Source organism: Ischnura elegans, chromosome 9 (genome assembly GCF_921293095.1).
Source record: "Ischnura elegans chromosome 9, ioIscEleg1.1, whole genome shotgun sequence".
NCBI classification, from domain to species: Eukaryota; Metazoa; Arthropoda; class Insecta; order Odonata; family Coenagrionidae; genus Ischnura; species Ischnura elegans.
In genome coordinates this window covers 2,293,307-2,315,026 of record NC_060254.1, presented here as the reverse complement: position 1 = coordinate 2,315,026, position 21,720 = coordinate 2,293,307, and the positions used below count along the sequence as shown (strand labels likewise).

Sequence of the window (21,720 nt, the reverse complement as noted above, 5' to 3'; positions counted from 1 at the left end):
CCGTGTCTTCTTTTCACATAATATATTAGAGAGGAATTGTGTTCAAATTCCAAATCATTATTTCGCGATGAACATTTTACATTATTAAAGGTCATTTTCTTACTACATACCTAGGCAAGTAATGTGTTTTGCTTTCGTTTCGAGCGTCAAAAAAGCAATCGTATTGACGAGATTTCGTGATGCTCTTGCCAACATCTACGAAGAAAAAATAAATCCTTCGGAAGGAATAGAAACAGTGAAAAAAACTTATGTTAAAATAATAAAAAAATCGTATTATGTTTTTAGGTAGCTCTTCCGTTAAAAGTTTGGTTCCCCATCGCCTAATTCTGGAGAATCACTCCGTTCCTGCGGTCGAGAAATTCTTCTAAATGACATATCTGGAGCGGACGACGGACCAAGAAAATTATATAACTCTTGAGGCCAGAATAGCACTGATGAAGTCCGTAATTTACATATGCTGTGGGATTGGATTTCATTCTCTCAAGGGGGGATGACGGAAATACCCAGCGGATACTTTGAGATTGATATTTTGAGGCTATTCAAGAATCCAGGCAGAACTCGTTTATCGAGAAGCGGGTTCGGATTCTCTTACGTTCATTGTTTTATCGGGCAAGGAGTGTGGATCAATTTTAGGAAGATTTTTATTACATGCAAAGGCTTCCCTGATGAGTAGTAGATGCTTTCAATATTTCCGGGTTTTCACCGCGTTGTCTCATGTCTGATGTTGACGGCAAAGTAGGATCTATGTCTTCGACAGTGCCTTATAGTATACAAGACCTCCGTCTCCTGTGAAACAATGTGGACAATGTAGACATCAATACCGTGCTCGGTAAACTCAGTCTGTGATTCGCCTTGGAAGAAGACGGCTTGGTAATGTACGTGTTAGAATACATGACCGTTAATCGGGAGATCTGGGTATGAATCCCGGCTAAGCCATATGATTTTTTCATAGCGAATTTCATCCTAGGTGAATATGTCTATAAAATTACCTCAAAAATATATCTAACTACTATTATCTGTACAGAGGTCTGGTAGTGAGAAAAATTTTCCTATTTCATAATTTTTGAGAATATACATAAAAGTTTTGCTTACGATGACTTCTTAAATCGAAAAATTGCAAAATGTAACTTTATTCTATGTCTGAGTGGTGAATTCGAAGTCGTGGGCTCTGATGTGGCCATAGTCCTTGATTCTTTCTGACATCGAGTTCAAATTTGACCTTATTCAACTTCCCTAATATATTGTATGAATATCGACCGCATCTTCAATAGATTTTAGCTCTCTTTGCAGCCAGAATGCGCGACTACGAATCGAGCGTAGCATTTATTAAGAGTCGACTTAAAGAGCAGTTTACTTCGACTTGTAAAGTTATATTTAATATCAGTGTCTTTCAGTAATAACGGATTGATTTCGCTCAGCTGTTGACTTGATTGGCCTGTGATAGAGATCCTCAAAGCGTTGCCAACTTTCACTATGTACCGTCAAGATCTATCCATAATTTTCGTTTTTTCCTATGAATCAAATTTTTTTTTTAATAAATCGGTTTTCTATAAATTTCGAGATCAATATTATTCGATAATTAGCGATGTCTTTCTACGGCTATATATTTGAGGTACCTGTCACACGATTGCGCTAAATCTTGCCATCATGTAAGCCAAATGTCCATCCATAGCCTTAGTTTTATTCCAATTTATGTAGTCATAAACAAATATCATCGTATTTCGATAAATTTCAATATCGCTCTCTAGTTCTGCTCCTCTGGCGTAGCCCAATATCCATTCCACTTCGGATTGCCTCAGAGAGCGCCCCTATCGTTCGAAAAACGGCCATATCATTAGTGGAAATCGAAGTTTTTTTCGTGCCAATTGAGTCAAATGAGGGAGCACGAGTCTATTATAAGTGGGAAAACTTGTTGAGCCGCTGATCGGCTTCCGATGATGCCTCACATATTTTCTTGCATACCATTCATTATATGTGTTGGCCGTTATGCGCTCCTATCTCCCCTGTCCTATTATGTCCGGTTCTATGCAAAACATTCAGGTCACCTAGGACGTGTCTGGTTTCCCGAAGCAATCTTTCTGCCTTTTCACGCGTTTTCCTCTTGATTGGCTATTTTCTGCTCCTTAAATTCTCCACCTCACACGACGACTCCGCAGCCGAGTCATTCACTTTATCCCCGACTAATTTTTTTCGTCCGTTAAGAACCGTCTCATGAAGCCTTGTATACGGGACTCTCCATGGCTTATGTTCAGCTTGTCCGGGGACTGTAAACATAGTTAACCAATGAGCACAGGGTCGAAGCTCCTAAAACCACGTCTACGGCACTATTGTCCAGAATACTTATGTAGTTCAAACGCAGACATCTGAAATAAGTTTATAATATAGTAATTTAACAATTCATCGCCAAACAATTACGTTTTTTGCTTATCTTTCATTTGACTGTTTAATATTGTTAGAATTTTTTTAATTCGTTGCCTGAATCGATAAAAATTTATTTCTTTGGAAAATGTATATTTTTCCTCAACTCCTCAATAGTCTCGTATTTATATTTTGCATGTTAGCAGCATGTCATCATGTTTCCAATGCTTCGCTCTTATTTTCTAAACTTGTTTTACGTTAGAGATATTGCATTCGCAGTGATGGGGCCAAATCAGCTCGTCAGAGCTATTCGTCAAATTACATTCAAATCCGCCAAATCGGTATATAAGGGAAAGTCGCCTGCTAGTAAATCTTCCAATTTTAAAATTAACAATAATAGTATATCATATTCTAATGAGCTCTCGACGATCAGGTTGATGTGATGGATAGTGTGTTTGATTTCCATCTAGATGGTTCAAGTTCACGTACCGATATTTTTCAAAGACTCCCTAGAGATCCCTGCTTGAGTGCTGTATGAAGGGCACTTCGTGCACAGCACTTTGTCCGTCGGATGGGACGTCAAGCCGTGGTCCCCTTGGCGCCTGTTGTTAAGAGCAGGCTAATGCTGACGCCGGGTTTCTCTCCTTTATTCCTTCCCCACCCTGCTCTCATGGCGCAAATGGTCTTAGCTCTCGGAAGTCTCCCTTAAATTCCATTATGAGGCACCTCGTATCAACTGTTTCTCCATTTGTATTTACTAATTGTAAGTTACGTGTCGTTTACTTTTTTTAAGTAGAAGCAAGCATTTCTGTTCCGATCTTTAAAAGTGTATACAAAAATTCTTCATATAAAAATCCCCCATTTATTATAAACTTATTGTTAAACGCTATATATGAATAGCGTTATAAGTGTCAGTTTCCTTTTTTATGTGCGGAACACGCACAGGAAAAGTTAAATTGTCCTGGTTTTTTCAAGGGAAATCGTTTAGCGTGGTTCGCACAGCCGTGATCCGTACAAGCCATGATGTCATACCTCATTCCTGTCTCCGATGGGACGTTATTAACACCTGTCATATGTATACATATCTCCACGTTCGCCTGTTTAATTGTCAACACCTTTTCTTGCATGCTTAGAATTTAGCGTGAAGTTTGACCGCTGTTCGCAGCCATTTGTCAGCGGATGCTTTGGAATGCCAGATTCTTTTTTTCCGCGTCGTATATTTTGTGGCTGCGGATAGCATTACAAACCGCACCATATGCCAAGGAATGATCATAAAAAAGCCCTTCCAGGAATGGTAGTGGTTGCAAGAGGGCCTGATGGCCACAATAATGGAAGTTAAGCCTATCAGACAAGGCCCAAGAGAAGGCTCGTTTTGTAACATACTGTGATTGATGGTGATGAACTTTTCATTCAAAATTTGATTTTTGCATGCGTTAAATTACTCTGATGTAAAATAATCCATATGGCGATGTAAATACTAGATTCTTCATTCTTTGTACAGGTGAAAATGTAGAATGAATTCTCCAATTTTGAGTTCATGGTTTTCAAAGTTTCTGTGTGTTTGAACCCATTTATCAGTACAGTATCATATTTTTATACGACTTTGATTAAGTTAATTATTTACGCGTGAACGAATAAAAATTTATTTATTTCGAATAGGGTTATTAATCACCACAGAATATTTAAGCGCTGGAAGTTCTCTATTTCATGCTATGAATTCATGATTTTGTGAAACTCATGATATCGAGTGGGGTGCCCTATACATTTCTCTACGGATGGCTAATGATTGGTCAAAAGTAAGCCTTACATTGATAATAGTATTTGAAACGTCGTTACGAGAAAATCGAACTAATCCACTAAGAGGTAAACCTAAGTATTTAGTACTGAATTGGAAAGAAATTCTCTATATTCTCTCTCTAATTCTTGCTGTGAACTAACTTTTCATCCTCGGATAAGTACGTATATTCATCATCAATTAAGAACAATTTGGTTATAATAAATTTGATTTCTTCAAAAGTAACTTTGTTGAAATTTGTACATTCACGATGAAGTAATCAATCTTGTTAATATCCGCTGAAAGTCTATTTTGTTTCAGTTTTCATTTTGTTTCAGTTCGGCATTTGCGTGCGTTTTGTCGATGGTGGCATTTTCATGTGCCTATGAATATGCTTTAATGTGGTGAATCGCAATTTGCGAGTTACAAATAAAATTTCAATACAAACCATTCTGTTGATCATTGCGTCGCGATCGCTGTAAGGTTTTCATTGCTAACCGCCGCTTCAAGCGTCCAAGGTCCGATGCGAGAGAGAGAGAGAGCGAGAGAGAGATGGTCTCCACACAAAGCCCGCTGGGATCTCCACCGCTGGACCTCGGCAGCATCTCCTCTCGCGTTCCCGCCTCCGATGACCTTCGTTCGTTCGTTATAGAAGGCATCCGACGGCCGCAGCGGCAGGGGAGGAGGGGCGGCGAAGTTGGCTGTGTCGGACGTTGCCGTTATCCCTCGCCAGTGGTCGTGCCGATGGCCGCGCGGCAATGGAATTCGTCACTTCATAACGCTTCATTACGCGCAGGGGGAAGGGGTAGAGGGCAGCCAAGGACCGGCAACCCATCCCGAAAAGAAAAAAGGAAACTCCCGACCCGATGGCCTCCGGTCAAATTTGAATGCCAATCCGAGCCGTAACGTATCCAGGGATGGTGGAAAAACTCGGATCATAGGAAAACACATAAGTACGTGGTGTAATGTTGAAATGAAGCCAATTTCACCGCAGTAAATTAAAAGTTGCTGGCAATTTTCCACAAATATTGCTTAAATAAGACATTTCAATATGTCAAAGGAATTAAATTTCGTGTTTCGTTTTTACAAAATGTTGCTGTAATAACTAAACGTTTCGTGCAGAATTAAATTTAGTGGAAACATTGCCTTGCGTTATTGAACTAATAGAAATAACTTCCACCACGCCGTGCCATATATAAAAAATGATTTACAGAAATACTTAAATTTTACACCACGACCTGTTTCGATTCATGTTTTAATACCTTCAAGTGTATTCTGCTATTTTCATGACCTGAAGATAATGCATATTGTACCGACAATGATCGGGAAGTGAGAAGTGAAATGGAAATTCGTCTGTGACTTCTAATTCACCCATACCGCCTGATGAAGTTTAAAACAACTCTCTGCTAATGTCCTTCTTGAAAATTTCAAAATATGCCCATCGAATAAAAATCTAACGGTCTTTTTCCAAAGGGAATGAGTTTTCCCTGCCATATTTTATTTTCTACACTTAAACAGTCTATTTTATATTCTCTGAAATTTTCAAGATGATAGCGTAAGTTTTATGCGAGTTATTCATCTGAACCAAAAAGACATGTCGAACATGATGTATGCGGCCTCCTAAGGACTAGGTGGTCCAGTATAAAATATCCTAATTTCCAACCAGTCTTTCATGGCATTGAGGCGTGTTGGGTCTTTCGCTAGATGAAAAGAGATGGTCAAGCAAGACCACGGAGACTTCAACGTCCGAATTGGATGATAATCATCTGTATTATTCTTCATGCGTAATACTACACGCGAGCGATGAAATGATACGAGCAAGAAGGGTTCGTATTGATTTTTCGTGACTTTTATAGGCATTTAGACATTATATAATATATTTTTACAACCTGCGTCTCTTATTTTGGAATACATGCTTTATCTAAGCCTTTACGCGGATTTTATAATTTTCGGGAATTTATTCGAGTTCTACCGTCGTAAGGGCTGAAAACAGCTGACAGTAGCCACCCACAAGAAGGTTAATTGACAGTTGTAACGAAAGTCGCTAATTTTTCGTCACTAGATCTTAAGTTAAGGACTGCTAACAGTAATTTAAATGCACACACTTCTCTCGTGAGATGTCGCTCCCCAATCTTCTCCAACGGATGCAGAAGTCGCCGGAATATCAGATTAGCTCTCCGCAATACGATATTACAATTTTTATTTCGGAGCTTTTATTATGGTGAAAATTTAGTCTCCCCAAATGGCATAATGAGAACTGTTTTCCGAATTATTAATTCGTATACTAGAACCTCGGACTGAGTAAAGTATTCTAGGTTTTATGTTAGAAACCATGCACTTGTCTAAACCATTGGCCTTGTGTTTGCTCAAGTGCCATCTTGGCTGTAGCCTTTGTTAGGAATAAGCCTTCATCATGAAATAATCATGTTTTTCTATTAAATTTGAGCGATGGCTCCAGGGAGAGAAATCCTATTCCATTTTCCGCGGCTGACATTGTCAGTGGTGTCGTCTTTCAGCCAATCAGAACGTACGGCCGCTAACAGCGATTGTAACGCCGCGCTGAGCTGTAATTGAGCGACAGTTTTAAATACGGGAAGAGTCGGGATAAGCGATGGAAAAAGGGACGGTGGGAATGCTTTAGAAAATGATGGGACGAGCGATCATTCTTTCGGTCCCTGAAAACCTATCGCTAGAGCCATCACTCAATAGGGGCGGAATAAATATCGAGTGTTCCAGGCTTTAAATCAACATATCTATCTCTAGAATGTTTATTTTATTTTCTTCATGTTATTTTATCTTCGTTTGTATTTTGTCAAAAAAAAACTCTGCTCCTCACAGCGTACGGAGAAATTAAGCTGAGTATTCTATAATCCCTTCAAATTTTAAGCTGATAACTTAAATTCTGGAGAAGTAATACGTCGCAAAGAAAAACACAGATCATGTGGAATAGATGCGTGCCCTTAACTTGCCAAGTGGCTCAAGTCGCCCTTCGTCTGTCTGGCATCTAGAGCTCGCAGCGTTTCGCCCGTTAACGCTTGATTGTCAGCATTTATGACCACTTAAAATGTCGAGGCGAGCGCATTTCCTAAGTTGCGTGATTTGTTTTCGCACCAGCCCTCGGGATGGACGGAACTGATCTCAGGAGTCAAGAGACACACCCGTCTTATGCTCATACAAACACTCGTCTTCACATGCTAAAAGGCGTCCGTCTGTCGAAGACGAAATGCTGACGAAGTTCGCTAGTGCCATGCAATTCATTATGTCATCATCAAACAAAGATTTTCGAGGTTTTATCATATTTAATTGTGTTCTATTGACAACATTTTGTTTTATTGTTAATTCAATGATACATATGTGTTGGCCACTTATCAAGAAGACGTTTTTTAATTGTGTGTACTATTAAAAATTTAGTGCTTTGTTGTTAAGTCGCGACTTGTTCTATAACGACAAGTCGTTACTATAAAAGAAATTGTTTTGGTTTCTTCTGTACTTGAAAAATTATTAAGAGTTTCTATTTCTTTAAAAAGATCTGTATAATTGGTGTTGATAAAATTACCAAGACCAGGAGCTGATTCAATCTTAACACTTTGATTACTTATTCCGTTATTACAGTTGATTTAAAATAATCGCTGCTATGTCAAATATTAAAATGAAAGTATTTAAAAGAATGATATGTTTTTATTAATTTAAAAGTATTTGTCTCATGCTCAATTTCATAAGTGTTTCTCCGGGGACTTATATTCCTCATATTTTTATTTCTAGATATCGTTCAATATTAAATTACATATTAGCCAAAACTGATCACTAACCAAAGTATCCTAGTGTTTGTAAAAATAAACAAAACACCCGAGTTTTAGGAGCATTATCGGCTAAACGAATCGACCGATTTCAAGTCAACAAAAAGAATAAGAGATTTCTTTGGATCGCATGATTGTAAAAATCCTCTTCCACTTAGGACTTAGTTTTTCTAAAAAAAAAGTACTCCTGTTTTGGGCGTCAAATCCCGTTTCACGACTTCGATAGATTTCTATTCCCTTTTTTCCGTGCCCACAACTTGCAGTGTTAACGCTATGAAGCTAGAGCTAATCCTGTTTGCAGAAAATAAATTGAGAAAGTAGAGTTATATATTTTTATATTGCATATAATAGCAATTATATATTGAATATATGTATAACTATTTATGTATAAACACTTCGAAATGTTCCTCGACGAGGTAAACCTGGGGTATTTTTATGTTATTTAAGTATAAATATGTATAAATTGTATCCGTGTATATGTATAATTTTTATTTATATGTATTCAAGGAATTATATATAAATAGAATTTGTATATTACACAGTTTTTTAGAAAAATGAGATGCAAGTTGTGCATAATATTCACTAGTTTTTCACATCACTACTACTATTCACATTCAAGTCACTAATGTGAAAACATAGACACAAAAAATGAAGAAACACTCACAGGAAAAATGAAACTTGTAGCTTTTGAGGTTGTAACCTCTTCCTAAACTATAGGCACATGTTAAAGAGAAAAGGAAAATGGCAATTTAATAAAATGTTTTCCTTATATAATATACAACTACTAAGGAAAGCATTTTATAAGATTAAGTTTCGTCGCTGGTGACTCAGATACTTTTTCTCGTTTACTTCCCATCTCAGCGTGCGTAATTACATGCAATAAAAGTGTTTGATCTTCGCCGTTATGCGTGCGTTGGGATCGAATCCGTCCCTCCAGGGTAGAAGGCCGATGTGCTGACGCCATCCTCACTCCCTGACATCTGCCCGTTCGTTCGCTCTCCTCCTGTATTACCGGTGCCTCTCACCCTCATGCCTGTCATCTTGTCTGCTGCTTTATCTCCCTTCTTCCTTGTCTGTCCGGCGCAGAATCGCTTTGATGATTTAAAATTCCTCCCATTCCGTTATGAATGACCGAAGACGGTCCAATGACCTCTTCTTCTCTCATAACACCCATTCATGTCCCACCCGATTTAAATCACATCGCCCTGGTTAATCCCAAAAAAAAAACATTAAACATTTTCATAGTTGCTGCACTAGTGTGTTAAAATGAAATTTTAATATAATCCAGTATTGGTGTTGTGGCAAGGTTTAAGTGGAAGTTTGGTAAAAAGCGAAAGAGAGAGGTGCTGTTTCTCACTCGTCCGGCCACACCTTGGATACGCGATGGTGAGTGTATGGGATCCGGCGCAGAAAGACTCAATTCGTGAACTCAATAAAGTACTAATGAAAGCTGCGAAATTCGTCAAAAACTGCTACGAACGAATATGTATAAAGCGCTACACAAAGCGCTGTTCTTTTTAGCGAATTATTCTGGGAGCCGCTGGAGACTCGTAAGTTGAGGATTTGAAAAAGTCGCCACAATTTGAAATAACCAAAATGCGCATGTTTAAAATAATAAATTTAAAATTTTTATTTTTATTGAAAACAATGTTATTTTTATTTTCATGTCTCATGTCAGCGACACCATTATTCCCCATTTTATTTTAAACTTATAGATATCGTTCGAGCTTAAATTGTATATTTCCCAGCCACAGTTCTTTAGCCATAGTAGACGATGAGTTTTGCGAACTGTAAGGGCTAAAACATGCTTGTATTCTTTGGTAAGAAGAGGGTAGGCGTACTGTGGTGAACGAGGTGTTTTCTCAAGTTGGAGTCTTGAGCAACGGTGTGCAAGTTTTCCTTATCTTCCATGAATATCCTGAGAAACAAAACACCATCGCGCGGGCTCTCAAACAAAATCCAAGCAAATAAATTGAAAGTAATGAGGTCCGCCTCGGTCGTGCAGCTACAGAATGCACGAAGCTCTCGTCGTTGTCCGATGTCGTCATCTTCAATTCGTCCATGCGATTGTTCCCTTTCATCCTGGTCGGTAATGATCCGGAATAATTATAGCTTCTTAAGCCCTCCTTTCTATCTGGGAGTGTGAACTGCGGTCTTGCCGTGGACCAATAGGCTTCCAGTAAGTCGCATAGCCAGAAAATTGCTTCCAGTCGGTCGTTTTATTGATGTCGATCACCGTTCACCATTCACTCGAGTGAGTCGATCGCGAATGGTCAGTTGCGGTCGCTCTCTAGGTTGCCTCTCTCAATGTGGGAATCTGGTGTGGTGGCTAGAGTGTTCGCTTTCCACCCGGTGGGCCCGGATTCAAATCCCGGCAGCGGCAGAGAATTTTCAGAGTCTTCTCGAGCCCTGCTTGAATGATGTGTGGAGAACACTTCAAGCGCAACACTCCGTCCGTCGGATGGGACGTTAAGCCGTGGTCCCCTTGGCGCCTTTCGTTAAGAGCAGGCTAATACCGACGCCGGGTTTCACTCCACCCTTCCTTACCTGCCATTCCCTCATGGCGCAAATGACCTCAGCTGTCGGTCGCCTCCTCCAAATACCATACCAATATAGGAATCGCAACCGGTGTCGGTCACGACCGGTGTCATTCACGACCGATGCCGTTCGCAATCGCAAACCTTTTCTCGATCGCGAACTATCGACACTGCCTTCGATCGCGAATGACAAAGTTTGACTTCAAAAGCGTGTGACCGACGAACGACTGCGATCGAAGAGATGTGTCGTTCGTGGGAGTGATCCTGTTCATCAATGTATCACGCAAAAAACTGCGTGTGAGTCGCTCACGACATGCAAATCACATCGCACGTCGCTATTCGGGTGTGGTGTGTAGGTTGCCTATAGCGATGTTTTGTTGACAATTTGCACGCGTCGGAAAACCAAACTTTTCATAAAGTCAGCCGTCTTATTCGTAGTGAGGGCTGCTCGGGTTCTCTGCCGGGTAATCTCCTCCATGGTTGCCGGGCTACGAGTGGTACCCCATTAACTCAGGGCCTCATTCTAAGCATCAGATCTTTTTTCAGCCATTTTTTTCGTTTGCATAATACTGAAAGTTAAATTCATCGTCGGTTATGAACAAGCATTACGAAATGTAACGAAAAACATTGAAAAATGGAGCGTCGAAGGGTATGCGTATCTAGATTGTTGTCTCCTTAGGAGCTGTATCGCGTCATAATGGAAACATTTTCGGGGCTACGTTTCTGCTTTCACTCTTTCACTAGCTTAGTAATTTATCCTCTTCCTAAGGCACGTTGTGTTCCAATTACTATTCACTTACGTGATGTGACGTGTTTCTATTGAATCTTCTGTGTCTTTATTCCCGTAATTGTAAAATTGCATTTACACGCAAAGCATCACCAGGTCAGTGATTTCACCTGAAGGATGGTTTGGCGTGTAAAAACCGAAGCCATGAGTAATTTGTTTTCTGTAATTTTATCCAAATCCTGAAATATTCCTCATAATTTTATGTAAAGTGTGAGTGTAGTTGTTGGATTAGAACTTTCGTATATCGTTTATTAGAAGAATAGTCTCCTTGATATTCACTTAATGGTGTTAATTTTAATGTGCAAGTTATTTTTTTGTCTTTATTTTCCACGCGAGTGACTAATTAATGTAATTCAATTCTATTTTAAGGTAAGTGTGATCCGTGGACTATTTGTTCAGAGCTTCGCTTGCTGATGAGGTGATGAAATTTGTGAGTAAAACCTTTCACATTGGTTGGTTGACCCGGAAAAGTCATTAAAAAATTTAAATTCAGACACGTTGAAGTATTATCGTTTTATATTATTTCAATACTGCCGGTTTATTATCAATCGGTTGTTACAATAATTTAGGGTAAACGGAGTTAATATAAATTACAAATGATTTATTATATTAATATTTGTTTTCCTCGGTGATAATGAGGATTTATCATTTATACCCAACTTCCAACCCCTGGATCGCGCGTTTCGGATTACAGAAAACTCCGGATTATTGGAAACGTATGATGGAACCAACGCAATGCATAAAAAAACTGTTTAAGATATAATTTTGCAATTGAATACATGTATTGACTCCTACTGCTCAGGGTGTGAGTAAAGGGAAATATGTATAGATAGAAAGGTAGACCAAATTTATAACAGTAGGGTAGTTTCCTTCATCAAAGAAAACGAAAGGCATTGATTGCGATTCGTTACCCACCCTTATTGTATTCATAATAAACAAATTATTTGGTTTCAGAAATCCTAGTTCAGACGAATGACAATGGTCAATTTTAACCGCATTTGAAAAGGCCAGATTGGCGCCCATGCGATGACGTGACGTCACAGGAACCTAGTTTCTGTACGAGTAGATAGGAGTTTTACATCGTCTGAGATTACCAATGCATGCATGAGGCACAGAGATCAGGGAAACATTCCTTAATAATCACCTATTAAAACTGCCTATGGTCGGAAAGTTTCCTTCGTTTGATAAGGTATTAATAATCGTTATTTAAGCCAAGTGCTACCTGCTGGCAGGGTACTCTGCTGCCTGCTAGCGGTCTGCATCGCAGTGGCGGACAAATCCTCGCCCCTAGGTCACCTCACACGGCGACAGGGGGAACCAGAATGACGTTACACGGGCTTTTCCCAGCATTCACACTTAGCCGTCGCGTTTTCGCGCGCTTGAAAATTTTCACTTTTCATTTACTAGCGAAAAATAGTTACCGTCATTTAAAAATCTAAAAGCTTGAAATAATCTTTATCCAAGAGTAATAATCTTTCGATTCAGGCAATAAAAATAATAGAAAACCACCCTATTATGGTCGATAAAGACAGGAAAAACCCTGGATACCGCTGTGACTCTACAAGTCACACCTACATACATGTTAGTAAAACAAATACGTACATATTTTTAAAAATCTTCTATTTCTAACCGACGAAATTATATTAGCCAAAGGGAGGTCACCACCCGTATACGCTGGATTACTCGACGTGTCGCATTAGCGCTAAGCCGGATTGCAGAAATTGCAATGTACTTTATTTCTTGGTTTGTATTGTAATAAACCAAATAAGCCAAGAGCCAAGTCGTTGTTATCGGACCACTTCAAGTATGCTTCCGCTTTATCCTCGCTTGATTTTCTTTTTATATCGTATGTCATCCACCTCATTTCCCCCCTCCTATTTTCATCCCCCACCCCGCCAAGGACGCTTTGTCGCCGCTTCGCACGCTGATCACGTCGCCATCTTTCCCCTCCATATCATACCCCCACCTTTCCTCTCCTCCCGTTCATTGTTTTATGGCTTCGTGCTTGTTTTATGGCGGGCGGGAGGAAGAGGATCGATCCAGAAGCGGGGACATTATGGAGATTTCCCGTTAGCATATCCTTTTTGATGCGTTCCGCGATGTTATTTTGTTTTTTTTTTCCTCTCTTACCTTCGTCGAGAAGGCGGCAGCGTGAGTCGATCATTTCGTAATAGGTTCCTTCTTCTTCTCTTTTGTGGAATTGATTGAGCGTGAGTTTGACCTTTGCGACGGATTGACTCAAAAGCCGACGAAAATCATCGAGAATGTTTTTACGGAAGTGAATCGTTTGCTGTAGGAAAGGCGAGATACAAAGTTTTGGAATACTATTTTTGTGCGTCTTTATTTAGTATTTATTTTCTACATTTCTTTATTGATCGTTGGACAACATTTTTTCTCAAAATCTCAAAATGTGGCCAATGATTAAATACTCTAAAACCATGTTTAAACGATGGATTTAACGCATCCATTCAGCGAAGGTACCAAAGCTCTGATAGATTAGCGAAATTGGTGCACTGGCTATTTATTAGATTTCAAATTCATGCATTTACGCAATTACGGGTGTTCACACGGTGCACGGAGGTGTTTCTGCATCGACCCGCGCAGATAAAAACTTGAGACACAATCACGTCTAAACCAAGAAAATTATATTACCGGTCAAAATGACCGGTACCGTTGCCGTACCTATAGCCTAAGGTTCTATTGTTGAATGAGTATTGCGTCACGAAAAGAGACAGGTTGAGCTCTCTTATAGATGCTGACTTCTCACATGATTTGCTCTCGTTCCACAAGTGCTTCTCATCTCTCTCTCTTCCACACGATGCTCCTCTATTCTGTTGGCAATATGCTGGTGTAGACGCGATGCCGAGAACTCGTTCCCCTGAAGATTGTATCTCGCAGTGAAGGAAGGGTCCTTGTGCGAGTTAACCTTACGAAGGAAGAGCCAGTCCGAGTCTCCTGCGGAGGAGAAGGGCCGTGAATCAAAGTGCCCGCGATGGACAGGATAATGTAGCGAGCCAATAGGGAAGCAGGGGAGTGAAATGGTCGGTTTTCTTAGCTGGGAGAACCGGGTTCGAGGTGTTCGCGGTATGCGGCGAAGATTCAACCTATTCGCTATTCGTAGATAACGAGCCATTCCTCTGTTTGAAAGCCGATCTTGGAAGGAAAAGAGGGAGGAGGCCTAACCTTTTCCATCGCGCATCGAAGATGAGTATGCCGACGTTATTTTTCCAGCGTTGAGTTTTTTCATACCCACGTCCATAGCAGTCCATACCCTCACTAATCAGTCCAACAAAGCCAGCAGTAAATTTTAGTGATGGACAAAAATTATTAATAAAACGTTTTTTATTCGCCAGATTTTGGCCCATTATTTAACTAAATTATTCATAACTATTCACTGTGTCCATACAGATTATGTCACTCTCCTCAGGACTAAAATTCAGCCCTCAAGTACTGGACTAAATTTCCCACACAAGAACAGACGGATAAATCAACCTAGCAGACATAGAAACACCAATATTTCCTTTAAAAGCCGATTAAAAATAGGAAAATATACTATTTATCTTCAACTAAGGTAGATAACTGGTTAAAGAAACCATCATGGGTACAGTAATAATAAGCAACATCCATCAAACGGATGAAGGAAAACATTTTTTCTTGCGTAGTATACGTTCGTTTTTATCGAGGTGATCATCTTTAGCAAATGTATTCAGTGACAAACTAGCGTTAAAATCTCCTCTCGTTAAATAAAAATATTGATTTTTCTTTAGCAGCAATTTTCTGGATTTTACCGTATCCTGTCAAAATTTCGTTCTAGCAAGCTTCAGTAATAGATTGCCCTTACATCTTATGAACTGGCTCATCATTGATAAGAAATCTCATGGAAATAAATGAAGTTGGTTCAAGCTTCAATTTGTAGAAGAAGCGAACATTCATTGTAGAGTATACAATTTTGCCTTTTGAAGTTTTTAAATACACCTACGAGAGTATAGCTAATTAAATAATTTTGAAGACTACAAAGTATATTCTAAAATGAATGCTATGGAGAAGTTTTTTTAATGTAGCGTAGTTTGAAGTGGAGCTTTCGCGTGGTCATCAGAGATTACCCGTATATTCGAAGCGGAATGAAAATTCACAGCGTTGGAGACGATGCCTTCCAGTTCAGAGTAATGTATGTAATGACCGTCAAATAATGCTACATTTTAACATATTTTGTGGACGATATTGAGTGAAGATGTCAATGCCTTTAGTGACACAATTAATCGCGGGAGTAACGATACATTGCTGCCCTTGCATCCCGTTAATGGCGTCTATCTCTATTTTACTGTTAGTACGACATTATGGTCATTATCGTTTAATCCCTTCCGAGATATAGCCAACGCCTAGTGCTTGCTGATATGAACGGGTGATGCGGCTGGAACCGGAAATACTCCTTATGAATCGGCCCATAAACTTATGAGTTGACTCTTGTGATTTTTTATTCGTTTTTTTTTTGTTCTCATAGGACGCCATAACCCAACGAGCTGACTCTCCGAGTTGCCCTTAGGGATCGACTTTCTCGAGATGACTCTCCACTACAGGCTTGAAACTTCGGCTGCGGTATTACTCAGTGTAACACCGAAAAACTATTCTCCTCCCTAAACTCCTCTGGGTAAGTGCCTAGCCCAATCGCCGTGAAATCCTTTGGTCCTTCGCCACCGCGAGTTGTTTGGGACTCTCTATTTCCTTAGCAACGCATCTTTCAGGATCGATGGATAGTTTATCGTGGCGGTGGTGCAGTTACAAGGCATTCTCGTCCCTCGTGATGATCCCGTGTGCATCCTAAAGAACAAGCTTTTGTGTTCCACGCTGCGGAGGAATCTTTATGAGTTTGGGTGCGGTCGTTTTTAGAATGGTTGCAGTCGTCTCTTTGATCGCACCGATGGAAATGTTTGCAGTCACTGCCTCGAAATGAACTTGAACCATGAGTAATGGCGGCGAAGATGAGACTCCTACTTATTGTTGATGGCGAATCAGGGCTTGGTATATGCTTCGAGTAAGGATCGGGAGAAGGTGGGTGACGTCACTGCTTTGGCTTCATCACTCCTCGAGCGTCTCAATGTTAACATGTCATTGAGTCACTTGACTTACATACGAGTGGCGTCTGGCACGCTATTGCAGTGAATTTGGGTAGAAATAAAAATCATCCAGGGGAAGCACAATGATCTTTCATTTGCGAGTAAAGTTAAAAATATTTATACCCGTGATAATTTGATAGGTGGCTAATTTTTCCTCCCGGGCTCATTGCAGTTGCGTAGCCAGGGGGGGGGTGCAGGTGGTCCCGACCCCCCCCCCTCCGAAATATATTAAAACTCAATAATTTTTCTTCATGATAGAAAACAAAAAATTGAGAAATCGTGAATTTACAAAATATTTCTTTAACAAATTAAGTTTTTTCGGTTATGAAAAGTGTTAAAATTAGTTTAAAACCCATTACTTGGTACCCAGTTTTTCAAAAATTTTCTCCCCCCGAACAAAATTCCTGGCTACGCCTCTGGCTCACTGATGAGTGAATTTCCCAAGCCACATGATACAAATGATAGGTTACCTGCTCACCGTCCCCCACTAATCCTTACTCTAAGAGTAACGATTCGTAGACTTCACGTAGTTTGATTAACATCGTACAGTCAGTGATAGCCTAAATAATGAACATAAGTATTGTTACGGGTTCACGCCGAAATAAGCTGTCGACACCTGACAATTATAACAGCACTTTATGTAAAACACTTAAACGAACCATATCCTATGAGAACTCATTATTAACTTCAAATCAACGAATCAATATGAACAACATCCCGTCACATAGCGAAGCCCACATCGCATACAGGAGCCGCTCAAGTATTTAAAAGCTGCGTCCAAATTGCCCGTGATCTAGTGGCGATGATTCTTGTATCATTCTCGGATGATCAGAATGCCTGATGCCTTCTCTATAGTGGAAGCAACTTCATAGCTGATAATTCACCTGAAATATGACTGTCAGTAGAAGTTTTAAGCCATTTGCACTCCTTCAGCTCATTATTAGGATTGGCAAAGTGTTTTAATAACCACTTGCTACCATCAGTTAAGATATTTCTATCGAATATTTTAATAAAATTTTTAATATTAAATAAACATCAAATCATCAAAAATCATCTACTTATTTTTTTGCCCTATTTATTTAAATAAGACAAATGTAAGAAAAAAAAGCTGTTCTTAAAATTATGATTACTGGCGTAATGATTTCACCGTCATGAATGATATGGAGGAAAGTATTAGAAGTCAAAGTCTCTAGCTAGAATTGATGCATTTGTTTCTTCGATTGTTGATGTCTTTAGTTCGTTATGCATGTATTGTATTTAATTCTACGCTTTCCTTGACATCTGACTCTTTTTATTTTTCTAAACTTAATTGTCGTTGGCTTTCTCGTAAACAATGCCATAAATTTTAAAATGACGGTTAGAATACTCGCGTAAGCACATGCGGTAACGACCGTTTAATTAATCTTTAGCTCTCTGAAGTGTGATCAGTTTTCTGCATTCCACCAATGGCAAGAATTTATGTGGGCGCGTTGACCCTGGTAAGTACACCTCTCTGTTGGAGATGCATTTGTTATATTATCTTGCGTAGATTTACATTCAACTGTTTAGGAAATGTGCAAGCTGAGTTGGTTGAAACGCTTGGCGCCTCTCTTACTAGCATATTGCATTCGCTATACTCGCAAATGGCGTTAGATATCTCATGTGTCACCCGCAAACTGGTTTGCACTCCCTGTGAGAGCTGTGAATAAGATTGCGCCGTGAAACGTCTAGGCTCTGCAAAGCCACCGACTCCCTTTGGCTCTTCTATATTTCCCTCTCGAGGAGCAAAGTTAACGCTGAGGTAAAGGAGTTTCCACCTACCAAGTAAGAAAGTTTCACCAGAGCCGCCATTTCAACAATAGCCATAAACTGAGGACAACATTAAAACGTTTCAACATGGTAATACTACCACTAAATACTTTCAATATTTTTACGCAGGCGAAAAAGAGTAAATGGACTTGTTCACGTTATTTTTCATCATTGTCCATTACAATGGAGTTTTAAAAATGAAAGAGTTTTCGGAGTCACCGGTAAACCCGTGAAAGTTTCACTGGTGAAAACAATACATTTTTCTCAATATAGTTATCGCAATATTACAAAGCCTACACTGTTCTTTTTAGCAAAAATTATAGACGCAGATCATTAAAAGAAGATTAAGTGCATGCCTATTGACCCGTAATTACTTTTGGTAGTTACTCGGTGAAGGAGTGTAAAAAAGTGAATAAACTAAGCTGTCTAACAGAAGACCAGCATTTTTAATGGGAGTGAATGTCAATGAGGTGTTTTTTTTTAGTTCTCATTGAATTTTCCGTTTTTTAATCCATCCCCTAATTTAGAGCACTATGAAATGGCGTTAGAAAAACAAATCACGAGGAATACAAGTATTCGAGGATACAGAGAGATATTCGTGTCCCCTTTTAATATTGTATGCCAAGAGTATCCAGACAAGCGACGGCGGCATTCAATTAGGCATCCATGTTGTATTTTTCGTTACCATCCCGAGCTCATGGATGAATTCAAGCACCCATTTCAGGGAGGGAATTAATTAATTTTCTGCTCTTCTGAGCAGTCATACCTGTGTGCGAAACTCGCATTTTTGTTATTTAAAAACTAAAAATTACTATCGAACTCCACAAAATTCTAGCCATTGACGTTTCCGAACCCATCAATTTCTATTATTTCATTTCAGAGTGCAGTAATCACAAGGGTCAGAACTCAATATCACTTTACTATATCTGAAGCGGCCCACACTTAATATTTTTGCAAGTATGTGTTTAAAATGTATGATCTTAGATTTTCCCGGCGTATCAGGTGCAGAAACGATTCTCGGGTCCTCCACCGGTTAATTGGCTGCATGTCTTCCAACGTTTCGAGCAACGACCTGTTCTTCATCCTCAGGGAATCTTCTGAATGCTGTCTATCAAAGTGGCCCGGCAAACATACGCCCCGGCCTAGGGTCAGGTGTAATCCGATTGGCTTTAACCTGTAATTTTTCTGGAAATTGTCGCCTTACAAGTTCCTAGCGCGTCTTTTCGCCCATTCATGATACTTAATACCAAGAAATGAGAAAAATGTGAATGCGGGAAGCGGCCACAACAATTTTCCCTTCGAGGCCTTCCCCCTTTTGTTCCCAGATAATAAGAAAAGAAGCCGCCGCTTGCCGCAGCGCCGTTCTTCGCTCGGGTTAATTGAGGTGCGTGGCGCGTACCACGGTGGGACACGCGAGCCGCATTGCTCAGCTGCCGCCGAGAAAACGCAAACTTTGGAATGTGCCATTTCAAGATTCCAAGCTGACAGCCACGAAAATTTAATCGTGCCCGAAATTCCATCGCTTAAACTTATAATCAAAAATTTGAAGAAAAAAAAATCAGTAACATTCGCGGAAATAAACTCGGATTAGCCTGCACCGTACGTTTTCGGAGTCACCGGTGAATCCGTGAAAGTTTCAACGGTGAAAACAATAAATTTTTCTCAATATAATTATCGTAACATAACAAAGCCTTTTTTCGTAAAAAAATATACGCAGATCATTAAAAGAAGGCAACATGGTTGCTATTGACCCGTTATTACTTTTGGGAGTTCCTCGCTAAAGGTGAGTATATAAAAATGAATGAACTAAGCTGTGTAACAGATTGACAGCATTTTTAATGGGAGTGAATTTCAATTAGGTGTTTTTTTAGTTCCCATTGAATTTTTTACCTCTCGGCTATCGAATATATGTTTCCATGATTTTGTGCCCATCATCCAATCTGCCATATTAACTGTGGTCTCTCTAAATGTCCGTCGTCTGCAAATATTTCACCGTGCAACGACATAATTTGAGGAGTTTGGAGCGATAGATGAAGTAACGAAACGTCCACATATATACAAAGGTATAGATTTTCCGTCCTCTATTTTCTGGAAATTTCGTTTGAAAATCTCTGTATTTATACATACTAAATTGAGATACTTGTTAAAAGAAATTAAAGTTGTAGATTACTGTTAACCCATATATCATTCTGGAAATAAGTGATATAATGGTCGTTGCAGTACCAAATGAATCATAGAAAAAATCAGATTCTTCTCGGTGCTGCTTTTTTAGTTATTAGCAAATGGAAGCAGGGATTGAACTCAACTCACTACAAACAAGTGCAAAATATTACTTTTTCTCGATGTAATTATCGCAATAAGCCTGCACCGTCCTACAATTTTTTTCGCAAAAACTAAAGACGCAGGCCATTCAAGAAAAGCAGCATAATTGCATATCAATCTGTTCAACCAAGCTTGAAACTTGAACTTGAAACCAAATTAAATGCACAAAAAAGTTGGAAAAAATGAAATTGCGCTCCAGTTACCTGTCGTAGTTGGAAAGATTATGAATTTAAAAGAATTAGTTTGAAATCATCCACAATCTATGTGCCGTAACTTTTATTTTTAACCACCGTGTTAGTCGCCTGTAATGGCAAAACCGAATTAAATTACATATCCGAAATAAAATCCAAAGATTCAAGCGTGACGAAGTTGAATTTTTTCCGTATTAACATAAATAGTTGCAGTTTTCCACGATTATAACATTTATCACCACCTAGTTTTCAATGTTACTGCATCACCTTCAAGGTAAGATCAAGATGGAGTGGTAAAATTGAAACCTACTTCGTAATAAATTTTGTGATTGTGGAAAATTGCAGGTAATTATTTCAATACCCGAAATGAATCTGTTTTTTGCGTTGTGCCTTCGCCGACCTGCCTACCAAAATGATAAGTGCCCCCTTTCCTTCGTGAATCCGTGCGGTGAGGAGAGCTTGAGGACGATGGTTTGGCCATCCCTCCCGGGGGCAGCGGTTGGTCGTGGTCGAGCCAACCTCCTTCCCACCAAAGAGAGAGAGAGAGAGAGACTCGTATTGGCGAAGCCGCAGCCGCTGACCTTGACACTGCGCTGCGGCGGTTCCTGCCGGACGACTGCGGACCCAGTTGCTGGGAGAGACTGCGGGTCGTTTCAGAGGATGCTGCCAGAGATGAAAGAAAGGGCACTTGGCTGTATAGCTGTGATCCCAACGTCCGATAATAATTATAGCTCCTTCATTAAAAGAAAAATATTAGCGAGAATGTACCTCACGCAGTGATACACCCTGAATATTGGTTTATCTGTATGTACTACGTTTGTGGCGCTTCATTCTCTCTGCAATTTGAGCAGTCACACTATTGGGTCTATCTCAGTCGCAACAAGTGCTATAAGGACGGGTTTTTGTGCGTTTGACGCAAAATCGTTTCGACTTTGTCCCAGCGCTGTTGCTCGACATTGCGTATGGTTTGCGGGCAAAAAATAGTACTAAAACGGACCAAAAACAGCCTGCCTGCAAAACGGATACAAACAGTGGCAAGCCAGAATTGGTCC

General features: G+C 39.7%; 1 protein-coding gene across 1 annotated transcript in view; it reads left to right on the top strand.

Annotated features, from left to right (window-relative positions):
• Positions 1–21,720, top strand: part of LOC124165212 (unconventional myosin-Ia) — a 235,512-nt gene that overhangs the window by 32,713 nt on the left and 181,079 nt on the right. The gene's annotated exons all lie outside the window — the stretch shown is intronic.